Source organism: Mauremys mutica, chromosome 9 (assembly GCF_020497125.1).
Source record: "Mauremys mutica isolate MM-2020 ecotype Southern chromosome 9, ASM2049712v1, whole genome shotgun sequence".
Classification (NCBI taxonomy): domain Eukaryota; kingdom Metazoa; phylum Chordata; order Testudines; family Geoemydidae; genus Mauremys; species Mauremys mutica.
In genome coordinates, this window is record NC_059080.1 from 498,481 (window position 1) to 513,988 (window position 15,508).

Consider the following 15,508-nt stretch of genomic DNA (forward strand, 5'->3'; position numbering starts at 1 on the left):
GCTCTCAGTGCACTACAGCGAACGCGGGGGCCGGCGCCGCGGCTGAGCTGTGACCGTTCTTCCCGGCGCGAGCAGAGGGGGAGCGGGCCCCGTGGGGGCGGCTGGGGCTCCCTGTCCCTGAGCCCACAGGGCCCGGCCCCGCCCCGCCCCGCCCGTGTGCTGGGGCGGGAAGCCGCGTGGGGCGCGCTGGCCGCTGGGCTGGAGGGTCGGGGCTGTGCCCGCCACCGCCACGGTCCCCGGGGGGCCCCCGGCCCGGCCTGGCCCGGCCCGATCACAGAGCCTGGAGCAGCGTCAGCTGCCAGGCGGGGCTAAGCCTGGGGGCCCTGGGCTAGGGGCTCCCGGGCGGCCCCATCCCTCCGGCTCAGCGCGCTGGCTCTGCCGCTGCAGCGTATGGGAGCCCGGGCACCCAGCGCGGGGAGGGGCTGGATGCCGCTAGGTGGCCTCGGGTTTGCAATGTAGCGCCTGAGTCCTGTTTGTGGATCTAGCTCCCATTTATCCCACAGCCCGGCAGCCAGGGATGAAATACCAGCCTGCCTCAGAGAGCTCATAGTTGAGTGGTAGGCAGCAGGGACGTGAGATGCAGAGGATACTAAGGCCAAAAGGAGCCTTGTGTTCATCTAGCCTAACCCGAGTAACACAGGCCAGTCAATGTCACTCAGTATTTCCCACTAGAGTAGATCTTTTTAGAAAAATACCCAGTCTTGATTTAAAGACTCCATGTGATGGAGATTTTACTGCATCCCTTGGCAAAATTATTCTAATAGGTAACTAAATTTGCATCTTATTTTCAATTTGAACTTTACTGAGTTCAAGTTCCAGTTATTAGATCTTATTCTGTCTTTGCTAGATTCCCTCTATTATTCAGTATTTTCTCTTTTGTTGGTAATTATAGATCACAACCAAGTAGCTTCTTTGATAAACTAAATAGATTGATCTTAAGTCTCCCACTCATTCCACTCCTCAAATTGCTCTTGTGGCTCTTCTCTGAACCCTCTCCAATTTTTCAGCATTCTTTCTAAAGGATGCATCCACCAGTAGTTGACACAGTAGTCCAGTAACGATCTCCCCAATGTGGTATGCAGGGGTACTGTAATCTCCCTGCTCCTACTGTATATCCCCTTGTTTACACATCCAAGGTCTGTGTTAAGTCCTTTTTGCTACAGCTTTGCTCTGGGAGTTCATAATCAGCTGGTTACCTACAATGGCCCCCTACATTATTTTTGATGTCACTGTGTTCCAGGGTACAGTCCCTGACCCTGTAAGTGTGACCTAAATTCTGTGTTCTAGAGGTAAGACCCTGTGTTGGAAGTATTGGTAGAGGATTGCATGCTTTGTAGTTTCTGTAGGCCAAGTACATTGCACACATCAGGAGTTCCTACTAGCATCCTTCATTCTCCCTGTCCCCAAGATCTGTGGGTGGGTGTCATCCTCCTATCCCCCTCTATTTCAGGAACTTGCTGCAACTTCCCGCAATCTCTCTCCAACTAGGCATTCTGTGTGCCCTCCGTTCCAGGGCCTTGCATTCTCCTCCTCACGGAAGTGTCTCTGTGTGCTCCATTACTCTCGTTCCCCTATGCCCCCCATTTCTCCTATTCCAGGGTCTTTCAATCTTCCCCAGCCAGGGATGTTATGTGCCCTCATTCCCTTTTCCCCCACCATGCCAGGGGCTCTGTGTGGCCCCCTTTTCCCATTCCAGGGTCCCCCATTCTTCCCCCGCATCAGAGACTCTGTGTGAAATCTCATTAGCCTCTTCCCCCATCTCTCCCCTCTTCCTGCATGACAGGGTTTTTGTCTTTCCTGCATGCCATGGGCTCTGTGTGACTCCCTTCCCCACACCAAGTTTCCCCAATCTCCCCACGAGTGGCTTTTTATGCTCCATTTTCACCTTCCCCCATACCAGGATCCTCATTCTCTCCTCCCTCATGCCAGGGGCTGTGTTCACACACACCCCCCCAATTCCCTCATGGTTGTTCTTTCTGTCTGGGAGACTAACATTTTGACATCCTGAATTATTTAACTCTGTTGGGAAGATACACAGCAATGAAATAGGAGTATTGTTATGCTAGAAGGTATTAATGGGTGCCATCAACCAGTTGTTTGATCTATAGACCATTGCAGAGGTGCTTGCATTGGTTGGCTGTGCTAAAGAGCTGACAGGAGCTTTGTGTCCCCCCCCCATTTTTCTGATTTCCCTCCCCCCCCCAAATCAATACAGTTCTGGCCATTGATGCCTAGAGCATTCCCTGAAATTTTGGAATTGATTGTGTTACAGACAGAGAGATGCTGAGTGTGAGAACTTCACAAGCTCAGTCAGAAACGCATGTAGTTTGATTGCATCCAGTTTACAAATGATCCAGATTGTTCTGAAACAGTGATCTGTCCCCCTCATTTACTAATCCACCAACCTTAGTCTCATCTGTAAACTTTATCAATTATTTTATATTATAGATCACTGATTAAAAATATTAAATAGCATTGGGCCAAGAACCAAGGCTTGAGCGACCCCCAGTTGATAATAGTTAATGAACGGGTATGTTTTCATATTTATCTGTTAGGTCTGAATATATTTAATATGACCCATCTTGATTGTGTTTAGTGCTTGTTTTTAAGCAGAATGTTGTGCAGTACTTAGCTGCTTTACAATGGTGATATCAGTACTATTACCTTTATTAACCAGACTTGTAATCTTGCCTGGCTGCAGGTACAGGTTTTTTTGTTTGTTTGTTTGTTTTGGGGGGGGGGGGCGTAGAGTGTTCCATAGGGTGGCGGTGGGCACAGTTCATAGGGAAGGTGATGAGGTTACACAATCTGGCTGGGGACACAAGTTGTACAGTTAGTGGGGAGGAGAGCAAAGGTGACAGTAGTGGGAATACAGTTCAGCTCAGGGAAACCCTCCTAGGGCCTGCAGCAGCAGGACAGGAGATGGGTGGAGGGGAAGCAACTGGAAAACACAGGTAAGGAAATGTGTGTGTTTTCAACCAAAAATGTGTAAGACCTGGTCAACAGCTGAAATTTCTGCTGATGTACCTATTTTGGTTATGGATGTGACTTTTATAATTATTTTGCTAACAAGTAAAAGCCTACTGTATATTCAGTTAAACCACTATAAAGGTGACTTAAAGAAGTAGTTATTCCCCTTTGTGTACAGGAATAAAAGCACCTCCTCTACACTAATATAACTGCATCCACACTAGGGAGATGGTACTGCTTTAATCATACAGTTATAGTTAATGTGGTGCAAATTCTGTATGTAGATGTGCCCAAAGTTGACAGTGTCCCTCTGTGGGAAACAGACTCCTAGGAAATATATACACAGAGAAAGGGAAGGGATGTAACACAGGACAACCACTAGCTTAAGAAGGTATTATTGAAAATAATTAACAGAACCCCCCCAAATGAGGTGCCATTTAATATACTTTGGGTAAGCAGTGCCCCATGTTGGAGACACTTCCCATATGTTGTCACCAGTCCCTATTTTGCATGCTGAGAGGGCTACTGCTCACCCTGGCCTGGTAGTTTCAGGATGAGGAGTTGAGGAGGATGAAAATCCATCTTTGCTCCACTCCACAGCACTACAAGAGAACTTCTGCTTTCCCAGAACTCTGCCTCCTGGCCAGGAATGATAGCTCATCTGGGAGGCAGGATATTGGCTAACTTTTAACATTCCTGCCTGGTAGAAAACTCCAACTCACATATTTCAGACAGAGAGCTAAACTGAGGGCAGCTCTACACTACAAATTTACATTGGGGCAGCAGCATCAATGCAGCATGTCTGGTGAAGATGCTCCAAGCCAACAGAAGAGAGCTTTCCCATTGGCTTAATAATCCACCTCTGCGAAAGGCAGTAGTTACGTTGGTGGGAGCTCTCCCGCCAAAATAGCACTGTGTGTGTGTGTGTGTGTGTGTTAAGATCGGTTATACTATATCGCTCAGGGGTGTGGATTTTTCACACCCAGAGCAACATAGTTATACAGAAGTAAGTATGTAGTGTAGACCAAGCCTGACACAAGTAATTTTGGTCAGAGCTGCCTCAAGAGAAAAAGTGATTCACACACCACTTGTCTGATATCTAACTGGCATGTGGCATCATATAACTATGTGAACACCTCGTAGTTTACAATACACATTAGGCCTGGTAAGAGCAGTTTGTACTAAATTTTATACTCTATTAGTAAGACTTAGCTGTAACAAGAAAGGGAACGTTTCCCTTCCCTAATTCTTGTGCAGTTATGTTCACAGCCTTAATATTGCATTAATGGAGTTTTTTGCATTTAATTTCCTTGATTTTATTTTTTTTTGAGGTGGGGGGGTGGGGGAAGAATTATCTTCACCAGAATTCTCAGGAGATCAGCAGTCATTGCTGGTCTTACAGAAGCCCCATGTGTTCAGATGCACCTGCTACAATATAAGCAGCAGCAGCAGCTAGCATCAAAGGGAGAAGCTAGGAGGCACTGCATCCCCCAGCATGTAGGCTCCATCTCTGTAATACTAGCACTAGCAGCGTGAAGTGGAGGAGACATTCCTCTTGACCTCTGTGATGTCTCAGCATGTGTGGGGGTTTCATGAGAGCACCACTGATCAAATCCCAGGAGAATAGAAGATCTGAGAAATTGCCTGTGCTTAATGGCATTAACATTTAAAAGTTCTGAAGGTGGGCTGAGTTGCTCCTTTGTACTGCTATTGTTTGGCTGGGGACAGTTTTCTGTGGCGCTCAGTCAAAAGGGCAGGAGTGCTTTAGGCTGTGCTGACACAGTTGAACCGTCAGTACAGAACAAGAGCAACTTTCAGCTTGTCTGAACACAGAATTGTACCAGTTTCAGTCAGGCCATGTCTATACTATGCGTACTATACTGGCATAACCACATAGTGCAGACACAGCTTGCAGTGACAGAGGGGTTTTTCAGCAGGTGTAGGAACACCATCTCACCAAGCAATGGTAGCTAGGTTGACAGAAGCATGCTTTCATCAGCCTACGTGCATCTACACTGGAGGTTAACTCAGCAGTGTGGTTTTGTCACATCCCTGAGCAATATAGCTACGTCAAACTAAATTTTAAGTGTAGAATGGGCCTAAAGATGGGGTGTTACACTGATTTAGTGAAACTGGTGCAACTTTGGGTGTGGAAGAGCTTTGTTAGCAGGTGCCCAAAAGCAGGCTCAGAGCAGATTGTCATTTCTCTAAATTCTATTTTAAATTCTTCTCCAACCCTAGCTCACACTTGTAGGCCAGGGTTAGAACTTTCAGAATTAGAGTGGGATTTTTCCAAAGGGTATTGGCTTACCCATTCCCAGTGAAACAAATGGTAACATTCCCGTTCACTTAAATGGGAGCAGTTACGGCAATGTCCAGTGCTTTTGAAAATCCCATCTTTAGCCATCGTGGGGATTTTGTTGAGTGAAAGAAGTCTTAAGCTATGTCTACACTACAGACCTTACAGTGGTGCAGCTGCACTGCTGCAAGATCTCCTGTGTAGCTGCTCTATGCTGATGGGACAAAGCTCTCCCATCAGCATAATTAAACCACCCCCAATGAGCAGCAGTAGCTATGTCGGCAGCATCTCTCACCGACATAGCGCTATCCACACCTGTGCTTTTGTCTGTGAAACTTATGTTGGTTGGGGTGTTTTGTTTTTTTTCCACAACCCTATCCGACAAATTGCTAGTGTGGACATAGACTTAGACTCTGAAGAGTGACCGTAAATATAGCATTGTGGGTGTAATACCAGCCACTGGTATCAGTGGATAATGACTATTGCCATGTGACCACTGAAACACTGACCCAGATCAGGTGGGACTGGAAATAGAGTTCGATTTCTTCCCAGCATGCCTGGTGTTAGATTCTTATTCTATTATAGTGGGCTCAATTTTTATCAGCTCTCGGTGACTCCATCTTAAATCAGCTCAGAATGGAGTATGGTGCCTTCTCCCAAGTCTTACAAAACCAACACAACTAAAACATAGAATAAGCTTATGTGGTCCCCAAAGGCAGTAGCACTGATTTGGATGCACATATTTTGTTGACAATAACTGAACTTTAAATACTATTTAAATAGAAAAAATCTGTTTCTACTCAGATTAATAAAGGCTGGAGGCATTTCTCAGAAAGTTATGAGACTGTACAATGGGGGTTCCTAGCACATACCTGAGTGTTTGCTACCGTGAACTTTGTGTTCACCTGTGAGGTCTCCTAGCTTCTAACTGTCTCCAATCCTGGATCCCCACCTGTCTCCCCTTCTCACTCCTTCCATCACCATTATTCATTTTCTTTCTTCCACCTTCAAGAATGCTGCTACTTCACCTAATGTTTCATTACATGGAACCAACTTCTCATTAGAAAGATTGTCTAATGGACACTTCCCCCCCATTAGTGATTGCCAGGTCATAGCTCTACCATTGGATTAGCCCTACTTCCCTTCCCACTGGAGGCTGCCCAGCCTTACTTTCCTTCCTACTGGCCATTACCCATCCCCCCCATCTCTCTCCCACTGATGATCACTAGGCTTTAGCTCCCATCCCATGTGCACAGACCCATCTCCTCTGACACGATCAGTTTCCTTCCCAGCTGCCTGTACCTTCAAACCCCATAACATACCAGTGGTAACTACAACTATTATCTCCATCTGATTACATTTGTGTGTATGCGTCTGTATACACACAAACACTGTTCTAAGTCTAGAGCAGTGGTTCTCAAATATATTTGATCAGGGCCCCCTTTCTTTGTGTCTGTAGTCATTTATGCCCCTCCCTCCCAGTACATACACTGCCACCCAGCTCTGAAGGCAGAGCAGAGAGCAGTGGCTGCTGGCCGGGCACCCAGCTCTGAAGGCAGCACCCTAGAAGTAAGAGTGGCCATGTGAAAAGTGATATTTGTCAATATCACTTTTCACAACAGACTTAGTGCCCCATTGCCACCCTTACTTCTGTGCTGCTGCCGCCACCCCAGGACTGAGAGTCAGAGCCCCACCCCTCCAGAGGAGGGATATGTGTGGGAGGGCAAGGAGAGTCTGAGCCCCTGGGGGTGGGGCTCTGGCTCTCCCCGCCTCCTGGGTGGGCACAGCCCTTCTTCAGGAGCACAAGCTACAGGGGTGGGGTGGGTGGCTTGACAGCCAGAGCTATTTAAAAAAAAAAACAAAAAACCCACACAGCTCCTGCCTCCTTTGACACATTCTTTGGGAGACCAGCCCCATAGCTTTTGAACCACTGGCTAGAGTGTAAATAAGTAAAACACAAAGAGGTGAAAATCACTTCAGGGAAGTATTTATATATTTTAGCTCTCTTGAGAATGTAACAATTAAGTTATGCATAGATCATGGTTTGGGCACTGCTGCCCCTGAGGAAACTTCTCTGTGATCCCAATTCGCTTTCTAGCACCCCACTTCTTTCCTACATATTAAAGCTCCTTGAATGAGCATTGGCCTGCTAAACCCAGGGTTGTGAGTTCAATCCTTGAGGGGGCCATTTAGGGATCTGGGGCAAAAATCTGTCTGGGGATTAGTCCTGCTTTGAGCAGGAGGTTGGACTAGATGAGCTCCTGAAGTCCCTTCCAACCCTGATATTCTATGAATGAGTTCTCTATGCCCAGTGCATTGACCTCCTTTTCTCCAACTCCCTCCTTGATCCCCTCCTCCTGCTCTTCCTCTCCATGTCTAAAAGTCTCTTCTCCATTCTTATTCTCCTGAGTCTCACCATAGACCCCTCTCTTACTCTGAGGCCCTCTCTTTCTTGGGGTTTAATAGTACTATACACAAAGGACCAGTGTTAAGGATGCACAGGTGCTTCCTAGATTGAGTGTTTCACTTTGCAACCTTAATATTCTGACAGGTTTTTTTATATAATTTAATATTTACATTGCAATAGGCCTCAGAGGTCAAAATCAGGATCAGGGCCTCATTGTACTGCAAATGTAAGGAGAGAGTAATTTGCCTTATGAAGCTTACCATCTAAGACATATGTCATATGAAGGGTGGGGATAGAGGGATACACTGTTTATATACATACTATAAAGCAAGTATTTTTTCCTATCTTGCAAATTATTTCTTCCTTTCTCCCCCTCATCTCAGCTGACACTGACTGGCAGATTTCTTTTTGACTTGAGTGGAGATTTAAAGCAGGAGAGGGCAGTTACTGGCCATCCAGATCAGTTGAGGGAGGCGTTCAGTGAAAAAGGAGTGGCATGGAAGGTGTGAGAAGCTGATGGACAGGTAGGTGAGCTGGCATTGCTGGTGAAGCAGGTTATCTTGTGACTCTACCCATTGCTCCTGTCCAAGTTATCTTGTCTTTCTCTATCACATCTTTAAACATTTTCTTCCTCTTCATCTCTGCTTCCACAACCCAGAGTCATGCCTTGGTTCTCTTTGGCCTGGACTCCTGTAATCGCCTCTTCTTCAGCCTTCCTCTCCCTTCTTCCATCTAACACACTGCAGCTAAAATCCATTTCCTTCCCTGCAGCTTCAGCCAGCATCCTCCTCCCTGTATCCTATTACTGCCCTCTGCCTTTCTGACTCCAGTCCCAGCTCCTTGCCTCACTTTCTTGGTGCCTGCAGTGCAGCCATTTCTCACTGTGACTCCCTATTGGGTTACCCCCCTTGGGGGCATGAAATTGGAGGGGGAGATGTTAGGTGAGGGGATGGGGTTCCCCAGGGAAGGAGTGGGGAAGCAAGTGAGAGGATGGGGGGAAGTTGTGGGTTGGGAATTGAGGGGACAGGTGAGTGTCCTTGGGAGGGGATTAGAGTGAGGAGGGATGAGGGTGATTCCAAGGAGTAAATTGAGGGCACATGTGTGGATCTCAGCTGGAATCAAGGGGAAGAGGATGGACGGGATCTCAAAAGATGTGTGGAATTGTGGTGAAGGGTGTGTGTGAGAGGATAGGGAGGATCAGTGAGGGGTGGGGGATGGGTGAAGGGATGGGGGGTGTTCCAAGAAGTAAATTGAGGGGGTGCATGGGAATCTCGGGAGAATCAATAAGGAGGGCATGTGAAAAGTACTGGATTGTGTGGAATTGGGCAGATGGGTGAAGGGAGGTGGGTGTACCAGGAGGATGGATGAGTGTACAAGGGGAGGATGGGTGAATGGATGGGGGAAGATGGGGGTGTACCCATGAGAATAGGGGAGAGGAGGTGGGTACACCAAACGATGGGTAAGGAAGGGAATGGATGTGTGTGAGGGGTGGGGGTGACAGGAAATAATAGCATCCAGAGGGGATGGGTGTGTGAGAGAGTGGATGGGGGTTTTCATGTGTGGGAATGGGGGTATTCATGAGGAAGGACAGGAGTGGAGGATTCAGTGGAGGAGGGAGGACAAGAAACAATAGTGCTCAGAAAGGATTGTGTGTGTGTGAGAGAGAGAGAGGATAGGGGTGTACCAGGGAGGCGTGCAAGGCAATGGGGCCATCCCCAAGGCATGGTGGAGGAGAGGGTGGGGTCCAAGGTGGGGTGGGGGAGGGGAGTGTCTCTGAAGAGAGAGGTTGTGTAAGGGGACGGAAGGTGTCTGGGGAGAAATGATGTGTGAGAGGGGACAAAGGGATCCCCAGGAGATGGGGGGGGTCCAGGGGAAAGGGTATGTGTGGGGGAGGGAGGCGAGATGTGTCTGGGGGGCTGGAAGATGTGAGAAGGGATGATGGGATGTGTCCTGGGGGGAGACGGGTATGTGTGTGGGGGGGAATGGGGAGTGTTTCTGAGGGGGGTGTCCAGGTGAAGAGGGGTGTGTGTGTGTGAGGGGATGGAGAGGTCCACAGGAGATGGGGTGTGTGTGCATGAGTGGATGGGGGGGTGTCTCCAGGGGATAGGAGGATGTGTGAGGGAATGGTGTGTGGGGGGGTCCTCCAGGGATGGGGTGTCTGGTGGAGAGGGCTGTGTGTATGAGAGGGTATGGGACATGTCTGGGGAAGAGGGTGTGTTTGTGTGAGGGGATGGAGAATCCTTGTGGGGGAGTGGTGTGAGAAGGGATGGGGGTGTCCAGGGCAGTGTGTGTGGGGGGGTAGGGCATGGTGGGGGGTCCTCAGAGGCAGAGGGGAGTGTGTGTATGAAGTGGTGGGTAGTCCCTGGGAGGGTCCAGGAATGATGGGGCTATTCATAGAGAGAGGGGTGTGTGTGTGTGTGTGTGTATGTGTGAGAGGAGATGGAGGGGTGTCCCTGGGGGGAGTGAGGTGTTGTGTGTGTGTGTGTGAGAGTCCGATGGGGGCAGGATGTGTGAGGAGATGCGGGAGGGTGTCTGGGGGATGGGGTGTGTGAGAGGAGGGATGGGGTGTCTCGGAGGGTGTGAGGGGGGGATGGGGTGTTACTGGGGGGTCCCTAGGAGAATGGGGAGGATGAGGGGGTGTGAGGGAAGGGGTTGTCCCTGAGGGCAGGCTGTGAGGGAAAGGGACGTGGGATGGAGGGGACAGCTGAGAGAGAGTGAGTGTGGGGGTAGGGGGAAGAGGGTGTCTGGGAGTAGGCGGGTTCCTGGGGGATGGGGCAGAGTTAGGTTGTGGGGTCCAGGGGTATGTGTGAGGAGATGTGGGGTTGTTTCTGAGGGGAGGGGGACTGTGTAGAATGGGGTATAGGGGGATGGGGGTCCCCATGAGGGGGTGGGTCCCCCTCACAGGGATGTGTGAGAGGAGATGTGTCCCTGGAGGGCATTGGGGTGTCTGGGGGCGCTGGGGTAGAAGGGGGATGGGTCCCTGGGGGATAGGGGTCCAGGGTGTGGGTGAGGAATGGGGGGGTTCCAGGCAGGATGGGGGTTTACGAGGCTGAGAGAGAGGTGAGGGTATCCATGGTGGGAGGGGGACTATGGGTGAGGAGGGATGGGGAATACCAGGGAGGAGTGGGTGAGTCCCAGGGGTATAAGGAGAGGTGAGGGTACTGTGGGTTGAGAGGGCCCAGCAGGGTGGGGGTCTGGGGGTGTGAGGAGAGCTGGGGGTGTCTCTAGGGGGGAGTGGACCTGATGGGGGGTGCCAGAAGTGGCCAGGTCCCAGTGGAGCAGGGGTCCGAAGAGGTCCTGGGGGGGTCTCCATAAATGGGCAGGGCCCAGCAGGGATCTGGTGTGCATGAGGTGTCCCTGGGGGAGGGGACCCATGGGCATGGGGCAGAAGAGTCCCCAGTGTGTGTGTGTGTGTGTGTGCCCCAATGGAGGTGTGGCAGGGTCTGGCGCTGAGGAGAGATGGGGATGTCTGTAAGGGGGAGGGGTCCCTGGGAATGTGCGTGGTGGGGTGGGCGTGTCCCAATGGGGTGGGATCCGGGGGGTGTCAGTGGGGTGAGCTGGGCTGCCCAGAGGATTCAGGGGACCTGAGGCAAAGCAATTTCGGGGGCCCCTTCCACAAAAAACAAAATGCAATACTATAAAATACTATATTCTCATGGGGGCCCTCTAGGCAGCCCTGGGGGTGAGGAGTTGCATGGGAGGGTGCCCGGCAGTGGGCAGGACCCGGGTTACAAGAAGTGGGGGTGTCTGTAGGGAGGAGGGGTCTCTGGGAGTGTGCGGGGCCCAGTGGAGCAGGGAGGAGCGGTGGGGATGTCCATGGGGGGCAGGGGGTGAGGAGAGTTCAGGGTGTTAGTGAGTGGAGGGGGCCATGGGGGGGGTGCCCAGCAGTGGGCGGGGCCCGGTGGGTGAGGAGAAGTGGGGGTATCCATGGGGAGTGGGGGGTGAGGGGAGTCAGGGGTATTAGTGAGGGGACTATGGGGGGGTGCCCGGCGGGTCAGGAGTTGTGGGGGTGTTCGTGGGGGGCAGGGGGTGAGGAGAATCAGGGGTGTTAGTGAGTGGAGGGGGCCATGAGGGGGGTGCCTGGCAGTGGGTGGGGCCTGGTGGGTGAGGAGAAGTGGGGGTGTCAGTGAGAGGAGGCAGGCCATGGGGGGGTGCCCAGCAGTGGGCGGGGCCCAGTGCGTGAGGAGCAGTGGGGGTGTCCGTGGGGGGGCGGAGGGTGTTAGTGAGGGGAGGGGGTCATGGGGGGAGTGCTTGGCAGTGGGCGGGGCCCGGCACGTGAGGAGCAGTGGGGGTGTCCGTGGGTGGCGGGGGGGGTGTTAGTGAAGGGAGGGCGCCAATGGGGGGTGCCCGGTAGTGGGCGGGGCCTGGCACGGGAGGAGCAGTGGGGGTGTTAGTGAGGGGAGGTGGCGGGTGAGGAGCAGTGGGGGTGTCCGTGGGGGCGGGGGTGGGCGCATGAGGAGCAGTGGGGGTGTTAGTGAAGGGAGGGGGCCATGGGAGGGTGCCCGGCAGTGGGCGGGGCCCGGTGCGTGAGGAGCAGTGGGGGTGTTAGTGAAGGGAGGGGGGTGTTAGTGAAGGGAGGGGGCCATGGGGGGTGCCCGGCAGTGGGCGGGGCCTGGCGCGGGAGGAGCAGTGGGGGTGTTAGTGAGGGGAGGGGGGTGTTGGGGAGGGGGCCATGGGGGGGGCCGGCAGTGGGCGGGACCCGGCGCGGGAGGAGCAGTGGGGGTGTTAGTGAAGGGAGGGGGGTATTGGGGAGGGGGCCATGGGGGGGTGCCCGGCAGTGGGCGGGTCCCGGCGCAGGAGGAGCAGTGGGGGTGTTAGTGAAGGGAGGGGGGTATTGGGGAGGGGGGCCTGGGGGGGTGCCCGGCAGTGGGCGGGTCCCGGCGCGTGAGGAGCAGTGGGGGTGTTAGTGAAGGGAGGGGGCCATGGGGGGGTGCCCGGCAGTGGGCGGGGCCCGGCACGGGAGGAGCAGTGGGGGTGTTAGTGAGGGGAGGGGGGTATTGGGGAGGGGGCAGTGGGCGGGGCCCGGCGCGTGAGGAGCAGTGGGGGTGTTAGTGAAGGGAGGGGGCCATGGGGGGGTGCCCGGCAGTGGGCGGGGCCCGGCGCGGGAGGAGCAGTGGGGGTGTTAGTGAGGGGAGGGGGGTGTTGGGGAGGGGGCCATGGGGGGGGGGGCCCGGCAGTGGGCGGGGCCCGGCGCGGGAGGAGCAGTGGGGGTCTTAGTTAGGGGAGAGGGAATTTGGGGAGGGGGCCATGGGGGGTGCCTGGCAGTGGGCGGGGCCCAGCGCGTGAGGAGCAGTGGGGGTGTTAGTGAAGGGAGGGGGGTATTGGGGAGGGGGCCATGGGGGGGTGCCCGGCAGTGTGGGGGGCCCGGCGCGGGGGGAGCAGTGGGGGTGTTAGTGAGCGGAGGGGGGTGTTGGGGAGGGGGCCATGGGGGGGGTGCCCGGCAGTGGGCGGGGCCCGGCGCGGGAGGAGCAGTGGGGGTGTTAGTGAGGGGAGCGGGGTGTTGGGGAGGGGGCCATGGGGGGTGCCTGGCAGTGGGCGGGGCCCAGCGCGTGAGGAGCAGTGGGGGTGTTAGTGAAGGGAGGGGGGTATTGGGGAGGGGGCCATGGGGGGGTGCCCGGCAGTGGGCGGGTCCCGGCGCGTGAGGAGCAGTGGGGGTGTTAGTGAAGGGAGGGGGCCATGGGGGGGTGCCCGGCAGTGGGCGGGGCCCGGCGCAGGAGGAGCAGTGGGGGTGTTAGTGAAGGGAGGGGGGTATTGGGGAGGGGGCCATTGGGGGGTGCCCGGCAGTGGGCGGGGCCCGGCGCGGGAGGAGCAGTGGGGGTGTTAGTGAGGGGAGGGGGGTGTTGGGGAGGGGGCCATGGGGGTGCCCGGCAGTGGGGGGGGCCCGGCGCGGGAGGAGCGGAGGGGGTGTCGGTGGGGGGCGGGGGGGGTGGGAGGGGGCCATGGGGGGCGAAGGGAGGGGGCCATGGGGGGGTGCCCGGCAGTGGGCGGTTCCCGGCGCGGGAGGAGCAGTGGGGGTGTGAGTGTGGGGAGGGGGGTGTTGGGGAGGGGGCCATGGGGGGGCCCGGCAGTGGGTGGGGCCCGGCGCGGGAGGAGCAGTGGGGGTGTCCGTGGGGGTCGGGGGGTGTTGGAGGGGGCCATGGGGGGGTGCCCGGCAGTGGGCGGGGCCCGGCGCGGGAGGAGCAGTGGGGGTGTCCGTGGGGGGCGGGGGGTGTTAGTGAGGGGAGGGGGCCATGGAGTGGGCGGGTGCCCGGGAGCGGGCGGGGGTCCGGGCGCAGCCCAGCCCGGGGGCGGTGCCGTGTCCCGGGCCCCCGCCGAAGCCCCGCCCGGCCGCGCTGTCACTCACCGCCCGGGGGAGACGCTCCAGCTCCAGGGAGGCGGTGGCGGAGCCCGGAGCGGGCCGGGCGGCTCCCGAGTGGCGCAGGTAGGGGCCGGAGCGGGCCGGGGCCGGGAGCCGCCCCCCGCGCGCTCGCAGGGTAGGGCCGCGCGGGGCCGAGGCCAGACATCGCGGGGCCCGAGGCGGGGCCCACTCCGCAGCGGCCTCCCCCGGGCCCGAGAGGGTTAACGGGGCAGACGGCTCCGGGGGGGGCCGGTGCTCCCGCTCTGGCGGCAGATCCGTTCCGCATTTTGCGTACAGCCCCCAGGAGGGGACGATGCAGACGGTGCCGTTCCTGATCCCGGGTTCCGCGCCGGGATTTCACACCCCCAAGCGAGCATGGGGGGTAGCTGCGGAGGCAGCGTACCTCACCGGGCCCGGCTGCCCCGATTCTGGGCTATGCTCCAGCTTCTTTGGGCTTTAGCCTCCGTTCCGAAAATCCGCCCCGCGTTTTCGGGCCGTCCTGCAGATCCCAGGCTCTGCCTCCGATCCCGGACACTGGAATCTGCCCCGGGTTTTCGGGGCTGCCCACTGAAAAGGAGTCTCGCGAGCCCAAGCCCCGCCGCAGCCAATAGGGAACCGCCCCCCTGCCGCCGCAGCCAATGGGGAGTCGCCCCCGCCCCCCCTCGGGCTGCAGCGCGCTGAGGGCTCGGAGCGGCGCCTCCATTTAAAGGGGCCGCGACCCGAATCCGGGCTCCGGGCAGTGCGGGCGGCGCGGCGAGCCAGGTACGAGCCGCGGCCGAGCTGGGGGCGGGTCCTCATTGGTTGCGGTGGCTTAGCGCGGCCTGCGGGGCGGTGCGGTCCCCGATAGGGAAGGGGTGGCGGCTCCAGCCTTCGCCTGCAGGGCGCCTTCTGCCTCCGCTCTCGGGTGGGGGCGGGGCTGGGGTACCCGTGGGGAGAGGGGCCGGGCCCCTGGGGGGAGGGGCCCCTCCTGGGCACGGCGACTGGCGCGCGCCTACCCTTGTCCCCCTTTCCGCGCAGGGGGAGGGGGCGCGCGCACCGACCCTCCCCCCGCCCCCTTTTCCGCGCAGGGGGGAGGGGGCGCGCACCGACCCCGCCCCCTTTTCCGCGCAGGGGGGAGGGAGGGAGCATATATGTGCAGAGCCGCTATGGGGGAGGGGGAAGAGGGTTGGGAGCGCAGGGCGGGGGAGGGTACCCGTGTCACAGGGAAGTGGGAGAGAAGGTGGTAGGGGTCTATGGAGAGAGGGTGGAGCAGGTGAGGCGCTGTCTCTAGGAGTGTTTCTGTCTGTGCTGGTGGCAGGTGGCCGCAGCTGAGTGTTGATGCCTGTTGGCACATGGGGCAGTTCGGGTCCCCTGCCCCACTGGCCAGAATTTCAGACCAGGCTGTGCTGGCGTTGAGTGCTTGCTCTGGGTCTCCAGGAAATACAGTGTGTCTCTTCTACCCCCATGTCCTGACATAGTCATTAGAAGCCCTGCAAGCCTCTGGTTAGCCCAGCTA

At 56.1% G+C, this 15,508-nt stretch overlaps 1 protein-coding gene across 6 annotated transcripts in view; it reads left to right on the forward strand.

The window, feature by feature from the left end:
• The window catches only part of ZMYM3 (zinc finger MYM-type containing 3), a 66,880-nt gene that overhangs the window by 259 nt on the left and 51,113 nt on the right, over positions 1 to 15,508 (forward strand). The window contains exons 1-3 of one of the 6 annotated variants that reach the window (XM_045031430.1): positions 285 to 764; positions 2,449 to 2,530; positions 8,060 to 8,200. The gene's annotated coding sequence lies outside the window, so the exon portion shown is untranslated. Of the gene's footprint in view, positions 1 to 284; positions 765 to 2,448; positions 2,531 to 2,841; positions 2,955 to 8,059; positions 8,201 to 13,992; positions 14,098 to 14,672; positions 14,776 to 15,508 lie in introns of those variants that run through there. The other 5 variants (XM_045031432.1, XM_045031434.1, XM_045031433.1 and 2 more) reach the window with 5 other exon arrangements.